This window comes from Harpia harpyja, chromosome 9, assembly GCF_026419915.1.
Source record: "Harpia harpyja isolate bHarHar1 chromosome 9, bHarHar1 primary haplotype, whole genome shotgun sequence".
NCBI classification, from domain to species: Eukaryota; Metazoa; Chordata; class Aves; order Accipitriformes; family Accipitridae; genus Harpia; species Harpia harpyja.
The window spans coordinates 26,964,524-26,978,921 of NC_068948.1; positions in this window are offsets into that span (position 1 = coordinate 26,964,524).

Below are 14,398 nucleotides of genomic sequence, written 5' to 3' on the forward strand. Positions count from 1 at the left end.
GATCCTTGCAGCAAGGTTTCTCCCCCCCCCCTTTCTGGGTCTACAAGCAGAAGATCTCAGCTTGCAGATGAACTAAGCAGATGGGGCACCCAGCACAAGGAAATGTCTCATCCACTGACTCAGACGGTAAGGTGTTGCTATAGCTTTCCCTGCAAGTTTGCCCAGGCACTTTGGGAATGGGAATTTTGCTTTCGTTTTGTTTTGGCAGCCAGGTTTCCTGATCTGTAGCGCAAAGTCTGGGAGGTGCTGGGACACCGGCTGGCAGGGCTGGTGGTGGCAGGTTCCCTTTGCTGCAGGACCTGGAGCTGAGCTGCTGTGGGGTTAGAGGTTTTGGTGTTTGTGTTGCGAGTGTTCAAAATGAAAAAAAAAAAAAAGAAAAAAGTATAGCTAAGAACAGAATAACCCACCTCACGCTGTTGTATTTCATGTGGCGCATTTTGGTCATGATTGTAGAACGGTGTCTTGAATTACTGGTGGTTTTTTTTTAGTCTTTGCAGGGTGATGGGACTTGTGAAAGTCTGGCAGTCTGGGGCGTTTTCCTTCGTCTAAGAGGTGGCGTCTGTTTGTATTATGATATGATGGATAGTGGCTCTATATGCACATACACACGCATCACATGGAGCGTTTGTTTAATATGGACACGCTCAGTCCCGTGTGCCACATGGAGGTTATACAGACAAAAATGTGTGCATTTAATACATTTGGATGTTCACATACACGCTGCCTGTTACTCTTGCACACACCTGCTGAATATGGCTCACTCACACGTTTAAACCAGTGTAAAAAGATTGTGTGTATCTGTGTGAGTATGTGTGTTACAGGCGCGTGCGTGCAAACTGCAAACACATAAAGTGAGCATGCAGGTGGTGAGCGTTTACTTGAAATATGTGCATAAACGGCAAATGTATTTTTATATGAAGTGTTTTGTGTGCACATATGTGTATATACAGGTGTGTTCATAATGTGGGTGTGTATTCATGCCTGCATCCATGCGCATAAACACATGTGCATGCAGTATGTTTTGGTATTGTTGGGAACCGTTGTATTTTGTCCTGTAAATTATAGAGCAATGTTTTCATTTGTCAAAGTTTGATCTCATTCATGAAGCCAATAAAGATGCCTGGTCTGTAGGTATCATGTGATTTTAGGGACACAGTTTTGCTTCCGACCTCCATTTTAAGTTCTGTCCTGGAGCTTTCAGTAGAAGAAAGTGCCCCTCGAAATCATAAAGTGAAAGGAAAAAAAAAGAAGACAGACCTGCTGAGCTCCAGCTCCAAGCTTTCAGACAGTGCAAGCCAAGCCCAGAAATCATAAAACTAACTAAAGAGTTTGTGTGACTCCACAAAAATAATGAATATGGGGTTTCTTTTCATTTGCCTTCTCCTAGGGCTTTCAGATTTCACTCGAGTTACATCATCTCACTTTTCTGCACAACCACAAGGTCTAGAAACTTACTTTAAAAAATTAAAATTCCTACTCGCACATATTCACATGACTCACGGAGCTGGGAATTTCAGGCAAACATGAATGCTCATAGAAAAATTGCAAGAATTGGCAACACGGGCAATGACTAATCCTGATGGGTCCCTGATAGCAATGCTTCTCAGTTTGTACAATATTTTGGGGGCATAGCTGGGCTCCAACCAAGACTTTGATCCTCCTCAGGGTGATAGCAACTGCTTAGGAATGATCTTACCTACCGTCTGGCATTGTTGCCCTCTGGGGAAGCTGTATTTCAATAGTAATTCAGGTTAAAGTTAGCACTGCCAGGTGGCTTGAATTGACTTGATGAGCTAGAATAGATCACTGGGGCTCATATCACGGGACTGTCGGAGGCTTGAATGTTTGCAGCTCCCTGGACGTGGGACTAAAAGGTTATTTTTTGGTTCCAGGTAGTGTTGGATTGTGAGTTGAATAGTTTGCTGCGGGTGTAGACTGTGCACAGCTACATCCACTCTGCAAATGTCCCTAACAAGGTTTTGGCAGAAACACAGTGTTTCTAGTTAGAAAGTTGGTATTTCCAAATGTTTTAAAATCCACATCCCTGAATTACTGTCAGGGTAAAAAAAGTATTAATTAAAACCAGGGATGACAGAAGACTCCGCCAAGCAGAGAGGTTGGAATCGTATAGCAGCGTCACATGCTCCTCACCCCTTTCCTAGGCAATAGGTTGCAGAATGATCAAAGAAAAGGGAGAAACTATAAACTGCAACTGCTGTCGATGCCAGAGCCATCAGGGAGGGGAGTCCGGGCACCACGGCTTGTAATAGAAAGCCCTGTTGAAGGCAAGAATAAAGCTGACATTGACTGAGGTGGTGCCAGCAGACTGTCCTTAGGCAAAACAGTAACTTACATTAATCATCAAGAGCAAACACAAGAAAGAAACTTTCTAGGTTAATTTGTGTCATCAATGCAAAGCAAAGTTTGGCACTTCCCAGTGCTGCATCCCTCTTCCCCCTGAAAGTAGCCCAGTCTGGGAGAAAGAGGTATTTGAAAGACAGCAGCTGCTAGAAAAGCTTTAATGCTGGGTGAGCATCCCCATTCCCACAGGCTGCTGTGAAAAGCCCAGGGTGGTATAGGCAGCAGGGAGGCAAAAATGCTGCTTGTGACCAGGATGCCTTTTTTAGGCTTTTCTTCCTTTTCATTTCACATGAGACTGGAGCTGGTGTAACAGCGCCACGAGAGCTCCGAGACATCATCTCCCCATCCCTGGGCAGCTCATTTCAATAACTGCTCAGCTGCATGCGAAGCAGGAGTATCCCAACCACTCGAAAGCTGAAAGGGATCCCTTACACCCTGTGGGTACGTGGAGCTTTGAGCCCACAGTCTCCTCCGGCAGCCCCATGTGTTGGCCATTTCCTGCAGCACGAGGTTCAGAAATTAATCTGCCCTCCGTGGCAGCCGATCCACCCAAGGGTACGTTACTGCAGCCCCATCTGTGGCTGCACCTGTCCTTACAATTCATTTGCTGTGCATTGATTTTAAACCTCTTTGCTTTGCAGACAGGACCGATAGCAAGAGGTATCTTGCTCTCCATGCAGGGATCCTAAAGTGCTTTGCAAACATTTGTTAATTAAGCTCTTCTATGAGATAAGTAAATTACTGCAAAGCTTTGATCCAAAGCTCCTTGAAGTCCATTGGTTTTGGTGAGTCCAGGTCCATGGGATCAGGCCCAGGAGACCAGATTTTAAAACCCCTCAATTTTGTTAAGAGCTGAGCATATTGGCTGCAGATGGAGTGCTAAGCTACAGGGACAATCTGGCAGTGGGGCTGCTGGTGCTGAGCGATTTGCAGACTTGATCGTGATTTTAAGTGTGGAGGTTTTGGACTTTGGTCATGCATTTTTTTGGAAAAACTGCCCTAAGGTTGTTGAAGAAATTCCTTCAACTTGAAATCTGGATGATTTTAGCTCTGGGATCGAAAGGGGGTTTCAGTTTCAGAGTCACACTCTCCCCTTATTCCTGCTGCTTATGCATGTAGTTTGTTTTCCAAGGAACACTTTTTCCTCCCATTGGAATCCCATCTTCTGCAAGCATATAATTCCTGATTTCAATTTATAGAATGTCAGGATTACCGTATGTTTCCTTGGACATGTCCTCTTCTAAATTTTGTCCGGAGGGATGTTAGGGTTTTGGCCACTTGTTTGGTATTTCTGAATCTACATCAGCCTAGAAATCCTGGCATAGCTGTGCTAGCACACGTGCAGATCAGCTCTTTGGGCATCGCACCGTTCTCTGCTGCGATGCCAGTGGGGCAGATTTCCCACATGTGCTCCTATCAGCTGCCTGGTGCCTCTGCAGTAAGTCAGATGCTTCCTGGACATGTCAAGCCCGAGGCCCATGTGCTGGCCAGATGGTCCGCGTGTGCCCAGCAAATCCAACACGTCCAGGATGTGTTGGATTCACTGCACGTTTGTTGTCAAGCTGTGCAGCGCATGTGCACGTATTTCTGTCCAGGAAATCTTGTACGGAAATATGGCAGCCCCATCCAAGGGACTTACCTGTCTCCTATTACCCTAACAAATGAGCACTGTCTTTATGGGTCCACCTGGGAGAGGGGGATGTGCCGTATTTCCAGTTTTGAGACGAAGATCTGAGTTGTGGAGTCGAACCAACTTGTGTTAGGGTGCAACCAGAGGGGCAGATCTATTTTCCTGCACTATAAGCAAGCTCTCTCAGCACAGTAACATCTTCCTTCTTGGAGGCTTGGTGTGCCCACCGGTTTAATGCTTTTTCCAATTATGGGTTATTTTAAATGAAAACAGGGAAGGTTTATAGCTAGGGGTGAGGTCTAATGAAATCCCATTGCCTTTCAGGAACATGGATGTGGGTGATGGGGCTGGCTGGAGTCATATTTTTGGCCAAACAAGGCCAACAAAATGTTCAAAAGTGTGGATTTGGATATCCTTGCACGGAGTGAAAGATCAATGCCTCATCCCCACTGACTGTGCTGGAAAACGGTGACACTGATTATTCACGAAGTACTTTCAACACACAAAGTTGAACAGATGTAAAAGAGAATTTTTTCCCCCTTTAATCTAGGTGTTTACTTGTAACCAAAGCAGTTTATAAATCTCAGGCGGTGATAGCATGCATGATCCTTAAGTTTTTTGTGTCTTTATAAGCAATTTGACCAAAGTCATACAGTGTGTCCGTGGCACAGTCCAGCAGAGCCAAGGTCCTGGTTTTTCTCCTCTAGACAAGCACTCTCACTCCAATTTTGTGTAGGTTCACCTCTCTCTTTCTCCTTTCCTTACCCTTCCCCATCATATTCCACAACGGTTGTTGCATGTTGTGCCAGAAATGAGGAAAGTCATTACGTTGCACATGATGCCTCCTTTCCAGGGATGCTTTAATCATTCCATCGTACTCCGGAGCTCTTCCTGTTGCTACTAATTTTAGTCTCGTAGTGGAAGTTGCAGCGTGGTGCTTCGGGGTGGCGTGGAGGCTAAGCCATGCAGGTGTGTAGCGATCACTGCAACACACCTCATTGCTCTTACTGCTGCTCCGGCATCCTGCATGGCACATCGGCCTGGATATCAGGCCTGTTTGGGGAAAAGCCCAAAGAGCACATCTTGCAGCTTTTTTAGATGATTTGAAGTTGCTTGTGCAAGGCCAGGGATGGATGATGCCCCTCCAGAGGGGACAGTGGGGATCTGCTTTTCCAAAAAGCTCAGCTCTCATGCAGGCACCCAAATCAGGGCCAGGTTTTCCCAGAGCGTTTGCCTCCTGGATCTGCCTGTCTAAGCAGACTCCTGCGGAATGCTGAGCAATTTTGAGCAAGCTGATCCTCGCTACTGCTGTGCAAAGAAGACCTTGTCAGCTGGCTGCAGTCCGCAAAGGGACTCTTGGAACAAACAAGCAGGTGACACTGTTAGGTCTTCGCATTTATTTGCTCTCTGCAATTCCAAATCCTTTTGGAAGCATCTCACAGCTTGAAGAGAGGGCATTTTACCATGGCTTCCTAAGGGAGGCAAAGTCACACCTGATCCCAGGGCTTGCATGTTGGTCTGAACCTGTTGACCAGCCTCACCCAAGTTTGGCAGAGGGGTAGAAGCCTCAGAGGTATTAAATCCCTCGAGTTTTGTGCAAAGTGATGTCTCTGTAGAGGAGAGAGCCCTGTAAGGCCAGGCTGCAGCATCCGCTCCACCAGATAGAGGATCCACGTGGGATTCCTGCTCCACGTCCAGCTCCAGCAGTAACTGCTGCACGTGCAACTGATTCTTCACTGCTGCAAAGTGCCTCCAGGCTCAGCCTTGTACCTCTTCGCTCTGGATGCTGCTCTTGGTGATGGAAGTTCAGGAGTGGGACATGAAGGGCCGGCGTGTGCGGGGCAGAGCGAGTAACCCAGCTGGCCTGGCTGAGAGAGCTGCAGGGAGCTGCGAGTCCTCAAAATTTGGCTTTGCCTTGGGACTAGGAGCAGATGGAGCAGGTGAAGGAAAAGGGGAGGCTGAGGGAGAAGATGCTCTTTTTCATCTATTCCTTCTCCTCTCTGGTCATTGCTGTTTAAGGCTCACGAGTTAGCAAGAGCCATCCTTCTGCCCAGTTGCTGTGAAACCCAGGGTCGCTTTGTCCAGCTCAGTCCTTCGTGGTTCCAATCCAATGGTGCGGTCCAAAACCGTCTCCCTTGCCACAGGCTTTGCCTTCCTTGCACAGGGACAGGTCGTAGGATAGTGTTGGAGGGTGGCTGTGCCCCAGTCTGTGGGGTTTTCTCTGTGGAGAGCGGGGACACAGTGAGGGCATAGCTAAGGCAGAAAAATAAGAGCTCTGAAAAGCTAATTTGAGCACGTTAAAGGTTTCTTAGAGTTCTCCTCGCCTCTGCCTTCCAGGGGTTAAGGATCCTGACAATACCTCTGATCGCGAGGTTTAAAAAATGGGAAGAACAAGGGCTGTGTCCAGCCTCAACCCATCTTGGGTTTGCCCACAAGTTACTCCCGACAGCGCTGGAGTGTGCCAAGCTGTGAGAACCGCACGATGAAGCAGAATCAGGCCCTGGGCCAATTTAACCCTTCTTCTTATCAGTCTAGACATCCTCATTATCCAGATAAATGTCTGATCCCTCACTGAATCCCGCTAAGCTCCTGCCTTTACAGCGCTGAACGCAGAGGGCACTCGCCCTAACCCGGGACTCCCCTTTGGGTGGGAGATCCTGCCCCCAGCCCCAGTTCCTGCGCTGGAAGCAGGTTGCTGAGTGAGCATGTATTATTAAGAGTGCTTTACCAATTACAAGTCATTACTAATGCCTTTATTACTATTATTTAATAGATCGTGTTAATTATTATTATTCATTTGCTTTAAAAGAAGTGTTCCCATAGCAACGGGGAGATGTGTGCTGCTTTTCAGGCTTGTCAAGTGGACACGTTCCCAGCCTCCTCCAAAATGGGCTGACAGCCCATTGCAGGGCAGGGTGGCCTGGGAGAGAGCTGCAACTCCATCGTAGCTGTGCTGAGCTCCCCGTGGGGACTGGTACCAGCAGGGCCATCCGGAGAAGGTGACAGCACCGTCTCTGTCACTGAAAGGTCCCTTGTGCCGTTAAAAAGTTCCTGCTGGATGCAGACTTTGCGCCTAAACGTTGAGGATCCTCTAAGAGAGCAGACTTGGTGTTGTAACTTTCATAGATGTGTGTGTGACCCAGGAATGAAGGCACCCACTGTTAATTATTGCATTGCTGAATGCCCCAGACTCCAGGGCTCCCTGAGAAAGTGCCTTGTCTCCTTTTATATGTTCCAGTCAGCTGCAGGAGGACCAGGACTTGGAAGTCAGGCAAAAATCCAGCAGATCTGGCATTACCCGGCTGCGGGATGCCGAATCCCCAGGCTGGTCCTGAAGAGGTCTGCGGTGAGACAGGAAGCTGCCGCCAGCATGTGGAGGAGGCTCTGAGCTGCTGTGTCTGCTGCAAGGGTTGCTGGGGGTGGAGGACCATCCGTGCAGCAGCTCCTTGGATGCCACCTCCGTGGTCCCAGGTGATGGATGGGCTCTGGTACAGGTAAGCCTGTGGTGAAAGGGGAACATGGGGGATAGTGCAGGCTCTTCGAGGTTGTATTCAAGGCATTACACGTTTGCTGAGGCTGGGAAGGGAACCCAGGCATGCTGCTTCCTCCCAGCTTTGCAGATGAGGTTTAAACACCAAATCCATGTTTAAGGTTAGTCTCTGACTTGTCCGGTCCTGCTTACACTGTACCCAGCTGGCCTTCGCTCAACGCTTTGCTGCTATCATTCATCTCCTGTGAAGTGAGACCATCCCAGCAAGGATGTGCGTTGCACCACAGCTTCTGGGGGGCCGAGGGGCTGGAGGTGTGAGCAGGCAAGGAATGGGCTCAACCTGTAGTTTGCTGGGGACCATGTACACTGGTGATGGTGGAGATAACCGCATCGGGGCTGTAAGCTGTGTCTTCTGGAGATGAGTTTGCAGCAGAGGAGATGCAAGTGGCCAAGGTGAGGCTCAGCTGGGAGCGGTAGGGATGGGGCATGCCCAGACCCCGCAGCGAAAACCCATGCCCAGTGATAGCTCCGAAATGAGCCGGTGCACTAATTGGCACCTTTGCTGGCAGCCTGAATGCAGGGCCTGGTGCTGGGGAGCCTGTGGGGATCATGGCTCCTGTCTGCCCAACCTTGAGGGGTCCCTGCGGGGCTGGAGCGAGACATGCTGTCGCCTCGTCCCTGCCGGGTGGAGGTGGCTACGGCAGATGGGCGTCTGCTGGCCCCAAGGGTGGCACCGGGAGCACACGTGCTTCCCCATGCCGACTGGGTCCCTGGCCTCCGCATCGTGCTGGCAGGTCATCAGGAGTTGCATTTCCCCACCACTTTCTGTGTTGTCGGAGTGGTGGAAATCGGTCATCTTCATGGAGCTTACAGCCAAAGGCAATTGCTCGGTGACTCCTAAACAGTGGTCTGAAAGCTGCAGCTTTAAGGGAAACCAGCAGTGACGGCCCAGGCAAGCAGCAACGCTTAAAAGCACTTGCTGTAATGCTTAAAAGCACTTGTTCAGCGGCAACATGTCCTGCATCGCTCCAATTTACCCCAGCACCTGCTTCCACTCTCCTGGGACAGTGGGTTCCCCCAGGCTGGGGTGGGGAATAACCCTGCTCAGCCCTACCTGTCCTCTGGGGAAAGCAGCTCCCAGCAGCACTTCGGTTCTGGCTGCTTGGGGTCAGAAATGGGAACGGCAGGTGGCTGGGACAAAGCACCGTGTCACCCACTCCCTTGCCGGCCCATGGCATCCCTGGGGTTTGGGGGGCTCCGGCTGCCCCGTGCATGGGTAAGTCAGGTGCAGGCAATTATGTCTAGACGGGACCCGCCGGGAGCGTGGTGGCATAATGGTCCCACGGGGACACCCGTGCAGCTCCACGCTGCACAAAAGCTGCCTTAAGAGCCCGCGCCTCCCCCTGCTCCTCCGAGAAGTGGAGAAACACAAAAGAGAGAGGCAGGAGGGGCTGGGAGCGGGTGGGAGAGAGGGAGGGAGAATCCCCCCATGCCCAGCAGCTAATCCCAGCTCTGCTCTGAGAGGGATCTCGAATAACAAACGTCCGTGGTCAAGGCCAGATGGATTTGATTTAATAACAAAGCAGGGGGGCTCAGGATCATTTCAGAGCCTGCCAAGGGGCTGGATCCTCTGCAAGCAGCAAAGAGCCACCCGGTGTAAATCCAAGCTTGAGTTGCAGATAGCTCAGATGCTCCCTGAAATGCTGGGATTGCCTTGCCTGTGGGAACGTCCTCCTGCTCCTTGGGAGCTCCTGGGGTCCTGGCCACCCACAGGACACAGGGCTGCGCCAAACGCACAATGGCTGTGGGTTTCTGACGTGGACGTGGCCAGGAGGGAGAAGGTGAAGGGGAGCGGGAGGCAATGCCTGAGGTTCCCACAGCCCATGGCTGTGATGTCTCACCTCGGGTAGGGCTCAGCGCTGCCTTGGGTCAGACCTCTTTATGGGGTAGCCAGTGAGAGGAGCAAGGGGCAGCCCTCGGCCCTGCTTTTGCAAAGCCCAAGAGACCCCCACCGCATCCCATGACGGCTGAAGCCTCCCACTCCTTGGATTCAGCATCTTGGAGGCAAAGAGGTGGCTCAGGGCAGTGTCACCCCATCCCTGCAACATGGCAAAGGAGGAGGCAGGGGGTCAGGTAAGGGAGTAGCACCCTGATGCCAGGTTTTACCCTGCTCCTGCCTCAAATCCACCCTGGCTTTGCCTTGGAGAGGGTGGGTGGCCAGGCTTGGCTTCCCTGCCTGGTGGGTGATTGTAGGGAGGTGTCTTTCTTGCCTATGGCACAATTCAGCACTTCGGCAAAGAGCCACCCAGCTGGCTGAGCCCCCCCTACTGCCCTTACAGGACACTTGGGGCCCCATCCTAGATCCCAGTGTCAGGAGATACAGTGGGCTCCTTGGGCCATGCCTGACCCCTCAACTTGCTTAGAGGAGCTGCAAGGTTGGTGTCAGCGGAGTAGATGCTCAGGGCAGCATTGAGGTGCAGGGCTGGGGACCAGGCTGGCTGCAGGCAGCACCAAAAAGTCTTTTACCGGGCAACACTCCTGTGGCAGGCAGGGTCACGGTGCAGCAGAGCAGCACCCCGCTGTCGGGCCATCCCCACCACGGTGTTTGCCACGTCTGCCAGTTGGTGCCTGGGCCAGCCAGCTTCCCTGGGGATCCTGTTTCTGGAAACTGGAGAAGCCTTGGCGCTGCCCCCACCACCTCCCTGAGCAGCGGGGAGGTGCTGCTGTCAGCCCAACACCTGCAGCTCAGCCCGGCTGTCAGCCTGCTAACTATTCCCGTCCAGATCTCTTGGCTCTCTGCCTTGGGAGCAATGAGATCCCGGCGCCAGCGATGTGCCGGCAAGAGCAGATGAGTGTTTTGTGCTCGGGGGAGGATGCTGGGGCCATGCAGCTGGGCTGGAAGGGCAGTGGGAGGCAGGAAGGACCATGCGTCCATCCCAGAAGCAGGGAGCCCGGCTCTGCATCCGGCATGCTCCGTGCAGAGAGGCTGGGATGCAGGAGCTGTCACTTGCATCACGAGTCTCCAATGGCCCGTGCTGTCTTTCTGGTCCAACGCTATGAGTTTTCACCTGCACGGGGCACTGTATTCATCTCCATCTCCGTCCCACCCAGTCCTTGGTGACACCATGTTAGCTTGCTCTGTGACACCACCAGCTTGCTCCGTAGCTGGTTTCTGATTCCTGCTTTCACCCTGCAGCCTTGTTGGCAGCATGTCCTGTCTCCTGGCTGGCTCACAGGGACTATCTGCTGTCCAGGAGCCTTTTTGCCCTCTCTCCTCCCTCTGCAGCGTGCTGTTGGCAAATGGCCTGGAGGGAGAAACGGGTCAGAGTAGGGTGGTTGCTGCTTAGGGAGAGGGATGCGAGTGCTGTGCTGCCATGCTGCCATGCCACCGCCGGGGTCAGGACATGGTTGTCTCTCCCCACACCAGCATCAAGTGGAAACAAGAGGGTGCTCCCCGCAACCCAGAGCAGCATTGGGTGCACACAGACAAGCACTGCAGGCAGTGCAGACCCCGGTGAGGGATGTCTCCTCTCCCCGTCCCCTTTGCATCCCTTGGTAGGACGCCAGCCCGTTATGGGAGCTCAGCACCGTTTATTACCAGGCTCTGCCATTCTAATGAGAAGCAGTTTCTCAGCCCTGGCACTGTGCCTATAAAAATGAATCCATGCCTGTGCTTTCAGTGCCATGTGCTTTGCAGTGAGAGGAGGGATCTGCGGAGCAGGGTGGCATGGGGCAGCGAGGGGGTGGCATCCCCATGGGTGAGCACCCCCAGACTGCTGAAAGCTCTGGAGGAGCTCTCAGCAGCTGGATGATCCCCACACCACCCTGGGTCTCCAGGCTGGGGACTTCTCAGAGACGAGTGACATCTCTGTCATAAGTCCCAGCCTCCTCCAGAAGCCACTGGGTGAGGATGGCTGCGATGCTGGCAGCCCCCAGAGCCCACCCGCCTCGGGGTCCCTGGGAGATGGGGAGAGGAGCTGCCATGGACAGTGTTGTCTCAGGACTGGACTTGCCTCTTCTGTACTGCACATGTCAGACACGAGATGGTGCTGCCGTTCGTTCCTGTTCCCTGCCTGGAAAACCAGGGTGAGCTTAGCTGAGCCTTGGACCTTGTCCGGTTGGTAGAGCACCCCGCTGCTAAACGCAACCTCTCCTGGGGGACAGATCCAGCGTCGCCTGTGGTGTGTGTGACCCTGCCATCGCTTCCCAGAGAGCTGGCAGCTCCCCTTGGCTGCCACATCCGCGAGGTGCGGGCAGGCGGGTGCAGAGAGGCTGGGGATTGTGGGGTCTGTGCGGTAAGAGACGGTTTTGTGCCGTGTCTTTGCCAATGCAGAGCACCACGGGGATGACTGGCTGTGCTGGCCTCTCGCTGCCAAGGAGAAGGGAACTGGGATGGACCCGGCCATGTGTCTGCAAAATCATGCGACTGGTTAGACCCTGGGTGTTGGCACTTGCTTGACAGAGCTGAGGACTGTGCAGAGCCGGTGGTGAGGATGATGCTGTATAATCATTAATAATATATGGCTTTATTTGTATTACGGTAGTTTCCAGCATCCTTGGATGAGAGCGGGGCTTGGCCTTGCAGGTGACCACGTATATATGCCCTACCAGAGGGGATGTGTTACTGGACCTGTTGGTCACCAGTACAAATAAGCTAATCAGAGACGTCAAGATTGGAGGCAGCCTGGGCTGTAGTGATCATGCACTGGTGGAGTTCACAGTCCTGAGGGATATGGGACAGGTGAAGAGTTAGGAGCCTGAATTTTAGGAAAGCAAAATTCCAGCTGTTTGAGGAGTTAGTCAATAGGACCCCCTGGGAAACTGCCCTCAGGGACCAGGGAGCAAAACAGAGCTGGCAGGTCTTTAAGGACACTTTCTGTAGAGTGCAAGAGCTCTCGATCCCCACGTGTAAGAAATCAGGAGAGGAAGGCAAGAGACCGGCATGGCTGAGTAGAGACCTGCTGGTCAAACTAGAGGGCAAGAAGGAAATGCACAGGCAGGGACAGGTATCCTGGGAAGAGTATAGGGACGCTGCCCAGTTGTGTAGGGATGGGGTCAGGAAAGCCAAGGCACGGCTGGAATAATAATAAAAAGAATAATAAGAAGGGCTTCTACAGGTATGTCAGCCAGAAAAGGAAGGTCAAAGAAGGTGTAGACCCCCCCCACCCCAATGAACACGACTGGCAAACTGGTAACAACAGAGGAGGAGGAGGCTGAGGTACTCAACAACTTTTTTGCCTCAGTCCTCAATGACAGCCTCTCTTCCCACATCTCTCGAGTGGATGGACCACAAGATAGGGACTGGGGGAGCAAAGTTCCTCCCACTGTAAGAGAAGATCAGGTTTGTGACCACCTGAGGAACCTGAACATCCATAAGTCTATGGGACCAGACGAGATGCATCCCAGACTCCTGAGGGAATTAGCTGATGCAGTTGCCAAGCCACTCTCCATGATATTTGAAAAGTCATGGCAGTCAGGTGAAGGTGACAGGAAAAAGGGAAACATTGCACCCATTTTTAAAAAGCGTAGAAAGGAGGACCCTGGGAACTACCGACCTGTCAGCCTCACCTCTGTGTCTGGGCAGATCATGGAACAGATCCTCCTAGAAGCTATGCCAAGGCACATGGAGGACAGGGAGGTGGTTCAAGACAGCCAGCATGGCTTCACCAAGGGCAAGTCCTGCCTGACCAACCCAGTGGCCTTCTATGACGGAGTGACTACATCAGTGGACAAGGGAGGAGCTACAGATGGCATCTATCTGGAATTCTGTAAGGCCTTTGACACGGTCCCCCACAATATCCTTCTCTATAAATTGGAGAGCTGTGGATGTGATGGATGGACTATTCAGTGGATAAGGAATTGGCTGGATGGTCGCATCTGGAGAGTAGTGGTCAACAGCTCAGTGTCCAGATGGAGATCAGTGACGAGTGGTGGCCCTCAGGTATCTTCATCAATGACACAGACAGTGGAATCGAGTGCACCCTCAGCAAATTTGCAGATGACACCAAGCTGAGTCAGGGAGTTGACATGCCTGAGGGACGGGATGTCATCCAGAGGGACCTGGACAAGCTCGAGAAGTGGGCCCATATGAACCTCATGAGACTCAACAAGGCCCAGAGCAAGGTCCTGCACATGGGTCAGGGCAACCCCCGGTTTCAATACAGGCTGGGGGATGAAGGGATTGAGAGCAGCCCTGCAGAGAACTTGGGGATGCTGGTGGATGAAAAGCTGGATGTGAGCCGGCAATGTGTGCTCGCAGCCCAGCAAGACAACCGTACCCTGCGCTGCACCAAAAGCAGCGTGGCCAGCAGGTTGAGGGAGGGGATTCTGCCCCTCTGCTCCGCTCTGGTGAGACCCCACCTGCAGTTGTGTGTCCAGCTCTGGGGTCCTCAGCACAGGAAAGGCACGGACCTGTCGGAGCAGGTCCAGAGGCGGGACAGGAAAATGATCCGAGGGCTGGAACACCTCTGCTATGAGGAAAGGCTGAGAGAGTTGGGATTGTTCAGCATGGAGAAGAGAAGGCTCTAGGGACACCTCACTGCGGCCTTTCGATACTTATAAGAAAGATGGGGACAGACTTTTTAGTAGGGCCTGTAGCGATAGGACAAGGGGTAATGGTTTTAAACTAAAAGAGGGGAGATCCAAACCAGATGTCAGGAAGAAATGTTTTACGCTGCGAGTGGTGAGGCACTGGCCCAGGGTACCCAGAGAGGTGGTCAATGCCCCATCACTGGAGACATTCGAGGTCGGGTTGGACGGGGCTCTGAGCAACCTGATCGAGTGGGAGATGTCCCCGCTCATGGCAGGGGGGGTGTCAGACTAGGTGACCTTTAAAGTCCCTTCCAACCCAAACTATTCTGTGTTTCTATGATTCTGTATGCTTAAAGAGACCATCTCTATCCAGAGAAACTCCCAGG